This window comes from Phocoena sinus, chromosome 2, assembly GCF_008692025.1.
Source record: "Phocoena sinus isolate mPhoSin1 chromosome 2, mPhoSin1.pri, whole genome shotgun sequence".
Classification (NCBI taxonomy): domain Eukaryota; kingdom Metazoa; phylum Chordata; class Mammalia; order Artiodactyla; family Phocoenidae; genus Phocoena; species Phocoena sinus.
The window spans coordinates 16656484-16662483 of record NC_045764.1 but is presented as its reverse complement, the minus strand read 5'-3'; the positions used below and the strand labels follow the sequence as shown (position 1 = coordinate 16662483).

Here is a 6000-nt window from a genome sequence, read left to right as displayed (position 1 = left end):
TAACCATCCAGCTGCATCTTCCTTGCAGAATTGTGCTGGGGCTCAAGAAAACCCATCATCAAATACCTGTGAGCTCCCAGTTTCCCAGAAATATAGAGCCTGAGGGGGGATGGCAAGTGGGTAAGAAAGAGTATCTGGCCTTGAGTATTTCACAACAGATTTTGCAGGAGATGGAACTCAAATCTGAGAAATAATAGTAAACCATTGGACAGTATTTGCCCAAGGACTCAGTTTCAGAATAGAATCTCTAATTTCTCTAAAATTTCACTGGTAAGGAGGGAGTCCACTGAGGGACAACAGCTGGGCTGGATCCTGAATGAGGAGAATTTGGCTGCACAAAAGGAGAGGAGGACAGGTGTTCCTCATGAGAGGAGCTGCAGTCAAGGAAGACTTGAAAGGAACAGGGGCCAGGGTTATTCAAGGGGCTATGAAGCGACTGGCAAAAAGTTAAAGAGTAGGGAATAAAATTGTATAGGTAGTGAGACCTGATTAAAGCAACCGTGAAACCAGATGGAAGAGGTATTTAGGAAGAAAGAGAAATAAGGTTCCAGGATAGTTTCAAGCAATAGTGACCCAGCGTTGAAGTATGATTAATCTGGCAAATAATACACAGGCTGGTTAGAGCTAAGATGGAAAGGAATGTGGAAAATTATCTACTACCCATTCTTAGTAATGGGAACAGAGAAAAATGGAGAGGTAGCAGAAGCACGATAAAGGAAAAAACTGAAAAGTGTAAATGACTAACTGGATGTACAGGGTAGCCTGGGTGATGACTGAAGTTCCACTCTGGCAGTATAGACTGAGACTACTTTGCTTTGCTTTCTTGGGCCGTCATTTCAAGCCATTGCTCTCCATAGTACTGTGAATGCATTCATTGATGACAATTCTTCCTCACTGCACACAGCTGTTCGTCACATGGTTCTGTAAGTGAGATTTTCTTGATTCTTTGTCCATCTTGATTTAACATAAACTCCTGCTCTCCAGCTTTGCAATAAATATTTATCATTGTGTCCTTTTCATTGGTTTTTTCCCCCACATTATAGGGGTGCCAGAAGGAGAAGAGCGAGACAAGGGGTCCAAGACAATACCTGAAGAGAAAATAGCCGAAAGCCTCCCTAACCTGAGAAAGGAAGCAGTCATCAAAGCCCAGGAAGCACAGAGAGTCCCATACAGTCAAGACGCATTGTAATCAAAATGAAAAAACTTAAATGTAAAGAGAGAATACTAAAAGCAGCAAGGGAAAAGCAACAAACAACATACAAGGGAACTCCCAAAAAGTTATCAGCTGATTTTTCAGCAGAAACTCTGCAGACCAAAAGGGAATGGCATGATATATTTGAAGTGATGAAAGGGAAAAGCCTACAACCAAGAATGCTCACTTTTTTTTTAACCTGTGGAACTTTGAAGCTTGAAAGTAGACTTGTTTGTAGAATTCATCATTCTTTATCTGAATCAGTACACTATTTGTATGAATTTTAGCCACTGGATCTTAGCGGCAAGGTGCAATTCCAACTCAGTCCATTAGATGGCAGACAATAACTACATTTTCCCCATCCCGTTCCAAAAACATAAAACGACAGGATGGAAAAACTAAGCACCATGGCTCACACATTTCTGTTTGTCCTCTAATCTCTTGTAAGAAAACAAAACCTCTCATACCTATGTCTATCTGCATTCCGCTGAAAAAGTGAGAAGGATTTTCAGACTACTGAGACCTGAGTACACGCACTTTGTTCTTCTGAAGTTTTTGGTTTGATTGACTTTGTTTGGTTTTGCCCAGGAAGGAAACAGTGGAGGGAACAAATAATGAAAGTGGTCTTGATGACAGTATGAAGTGAAATTATACTGATTACAATACAGTATTTATTGATTGATTTTTGCAGGGCAGAGTTGGGGGGAGTTCCGGTGGGAAGGGCACAGTGGGAATATACAGACGGAAGCTCTGGTCAGGATGAACAGCAATGAGATTGTTCCCAAAAGCCATAGAGCATCAACGTCCGAGAGCCTGTGCCACCGTTTCAGAAGAGCCCTGACACCCCAGGGCTGAGAAACCCCAAGTTACTTAAGGGAGACATTTAGTTTATTCTTCTGCTTCTGGATAGAATTGTACTTCAGTTAGTAGAAAGCAGCTGACAGTGGACTTCACACCTGACTCTAATATGGAATTGCTTTGAAGAGTGACCCAGGAGGATAACTGCCCTGCGCGATTCGGTGAGATCTCGGGAGGGAGGGTAAGCACTTCAGCAGCAGCGGGGGCGCTGGGCCCCGGGGCCCCGGCAGGGACGGAGGACGGCAGGTGATGCCGCGCGACCTGGGGACGCGCCCCGGGGAAGCTGGCGGCTCCGGGCAGGCAGCGTGGACTGAAATCTCTCCAGGAAGAGGTAAGTCTTTCTTAATCGCCTCTCACCTCTTCACTGAGGAGGAGCTGCCCAGGCCAACCGCAGGCTCCAGTTACGCTCACGTGATTTCTCTTTCCAGTTTTCCTCCGGGAAGCGCGCGCGGATCTGCTGAGCATTATTACCATATATAGAGAGAAACTGCCGGGCGAAAAACCCCGGGGAAGCCTGAGTCAGTTGCCTTAAGTACGAGTGACTGGGGGGTGTCAGGACAAACCTGCCCTTCAGATCAGAAAAGGGAAGTGTTGCAAATGGAAATCTAACTGCAGGAAAGGTTGGTAAACAGTTACTAAAATTCTGGAGAACTAACGAAAGACAGGCCTTTCTCAACGTTGACTTTTAAAACTAAGTTCCTACCTTCTTCCTACATGTACTTGTTTTTAATTGAAAGAAAACAAAAATATTCTAAATAGAGTCCAGGTGATGATCTAGGACAAAATCTCTGTGACTGAAGTATTGCTGTAGGTTAAAAAATAATGCAAAGTACATATAAGGCAACCTTGCTGACCAGTCGAAATGATTATGGATGTGTACGGTAACTGCTTTGATGTTTGTGACATAATTGTTACTGGCAGACTGAAAAATAGAACTACCAGGGATTTTGACCAAAAAGATTTCAAAAGGAGGGAAGGGACTTTTGGATGAATGTCTGGAAAAGAATCAAATGCTTTTACACCTATTCCCAACGTTTCTATTTTTCCAGTGTGTCCATAGCTCAGGCTACCTCAGTTTTCCACTCATAAAATGGTCATAGCATCGTTCTCTACTTAGTTTTTAGTACTCTATTAAATTTTTCTGTGATTATGCCCGTAAAGCTTCTTGAACCTCTTGGAAGCAATATATATTCACTCTTTAAACTTTTCTGTCACAGCCTATTATCATCTGATCATCAATATATGGTTTTTTTATGTTGTATATAGTGCTATTATCAGATGACAATAATCAATATATAGTTTTTTATATCATTATATTGATGATCAGATGATAATAAATAATGCCTGTAATATGGGAAATTTAAACATTACCAGAATGAGCCCATGGGCTTATTCTTGGATTCCATAAAATTGGCCCGAAAGGGGTGGGGGGAATATCTATTCTATGCAAATTAACTAGGAAAATACCTCTATAATGCTGCTAAGATTAGATGAGCAAGGTAACATAGGAAACCAATTACCCAGTAAGCATTTCCTTGCATAAAGTAATACTTTTGCAAATTTCCAAATATATCCAAAAATATAACACTTTCCCACTAAATTGACTATCTTTCATTTCTTTAAGAGAAGTTAACATTCTCATCATGGAAAAATCAAGCAGTACTGAAATGCAAAAAACAAAAATCTGAATATCCCTTAGCATCTCACACTCCCCAGAGACCAGAGAGATCAAAAATATCCTGCCAGCCCTCTTTCTAAGGATAAACACACACGCACACACATGGGTGTGATCATAATATAATGCTCTGCAGTGGAATTTCTTTACTTAATGAATTTTATATAACTTTACAGATTAATATGTGTAAATCAATCCCATTTTTTGTATTGGCTGTAGCTATTGACTGATAGAACTGCCTATCAGTTGTATCTCCTCCTGAAGAAGTCTTAGGGTTCCCCTCAGTGATTTTTTTTTTTTTTTTTTCCGGTACGTGGGCCTCTCACTGCCGTGGCCTCTCCCGTTGCGGAGCACAGGCTCCGGACGCGCAGGCTCAGCGGCCATGGCTCACGGGCACAGCTGCTCCGCGGCATGTGGGATCTTCCTGGACCGGGGCACGAACCCGTGTCCCCTGCATCAGCAGGCGGACTCTCAACCACTGCGCCACCAGGGAAGCCCAGTGATGTTTCTTGATTACAAAAAACACTGCGGTGAGCGTCTTTGAATTCTTACACACCCATGACCAAGTTTTCCTCTAAAGGTAAATTATACATGAGGAATTTCTGGGTCAAATTCAACAGACTTTAAAATGTTACAGTTTCATTTCTCTCCCTTTCCTCAAAAGCCTTTACATACCTACCTACTAAATTGTACGAGGGTCAATTTTCCGTTGTTGCTGTTTCTGCAGCTGAAGCTGTTCTTGTTGAGATATGTTTGAAGTTTTACCAGTTTAACCAACATGGTATTATGATCAAAGACCCCTCCCCAAGTGTATCAGCTGATCCAACCAATCAGTGTCCGTCCCCTTGGCTTTCCACAGCAGGCGAAAAGACAAAGGTGCCGCTTTACTCTTAGCTACGTGGGTATTTAAACACTGAGCCCTGAAAACGCTCTCTCCAGAATGTGGTTCAGACATGAAGTGTGGGAGACGCCCTCACTCCCCTCCTGCCCAAGTCTGAATGGTGGGATTCTCACTTTCCCACAGTCCCAAGCAATGATGAGCTTGCCCAGTCGTGCACGTGAGAGAGAATCTGCAGAGCTTCCTCGGGCCCAGGGTCAGTTGACCCACCAGACACAGGGAAAGAAAAGGTGAATGCGGTGATGTCAGCCATGAGTTCATACCTTTTAACACCCAGTGCTTCGGTCCCCAAGTCCATTTCAACACCCAGTGCTTCGTCCTTTGGCACAGATGACTCTTCGGGAGGGGAAGCTAGGAAGGGCATGGTGGAAGGCAGGTCCCATGAGGGAACACTGCAGAAAGGCCCCCTCCCCTATTGTTTTTTCCTCCTCTCTCTTTCTCTTTTTTTATTTGAGGTATATTGACATGTAACATTATATTAGTTTCAGGTGTACCACACGATTTGAAATTTGTATATTTTGTGAAGTGACCACCCAATAAGTCTAGTTAACGTCCATCACCACACATAGTTACAGTTTTTTTCTTATGATGAGAACTTCTAAGATTTACTCTTATCTTCCTCTCTTGATTTATCCTTCATTAGACCAGTTTTTAGATGTTTTTCTTTATTGACTAGGCAGTTCTATGTATTATTTTAGTTCTACTGGTGGTCACTATTATATTTTACCAAAGACATGTGAGTCTACATTTCTCTGTCGGAATCTGGACTTCCTACCCCAATGGGAACCCTTTGCAAGCTTTTATTTTTCCCTCCTTCCCTTCCTCTGTCCTTTCCTCAGGTTTTACTGAATAATCTGCCCAATTTTCCAGAAGCTCTGATAATTATTTTCTTACAATGTGACTTCTTTTTCAAGATTACTTTTAATTGCATCACACTTCATTTCTCAAATTTTATTTAGATTTTACTCTAAATTTTATTGGGTTTTTACTACTTAGTGTCCCTTCTCGTATATTGTATCTTTTCCTTTCCTATGATCTTTACTGTGATTCAGATTTTATTTAACTAAAGTATTTTCACAAGTAATTATCCTAAAAGCGTACAGGGTTGGTATACTATTACATTCTGAATCTCTGAATATCTATGATGCTGAGTTATCATTCTTTTCCTTGTTAACTTGTAACTCTGGTAAAACCTCACACCCTTCATGGTTCTTGATATTAGAAATGGGCTTTTGAAAAATAATGCTGTCATTAGTCAATGAACATTTTCAATCTGCAGGCACAATCCTTTCTCCGGCTCTGAAGAATTGCCTTTTATTATTTCATTAATTGTTCATTCTCTACTGCTTCCTTTTTTTTTTTGCATTTAGAACTCTG

The 6000-nt window shown here is 41.6% G+C and overlaps 1 protein-coding gene across 5 annotated transcripts in view; it reads left to right on the top strand.

Annotated features, from left to right (window-relative positions):
* The first annotated feature begins 1929 nt into the window (after nt 1–1929).
* Nucleotides 1930–6000, top strand: part of ITGB1 (integrin subunit beta 1) — an 81509-nt gene continuing 77438 nt past the window's right edge. The window contains exon 1 of one of the 5 annotated variants that reach the window (XM_032622464.1): nt 1930–2231. The gene's annotated coding sequence lies outside the window, so the exon portion shown is untranslated. Of the gene's footprint in view, nt 2382–2576; nt 2671–6000 lie in introns of those variants that run through there. The other 4 variants (XM_032622467.1, XM_032622458.1, XM_032622459.1 and 1 more) reach the window with 4 other exon arrangements.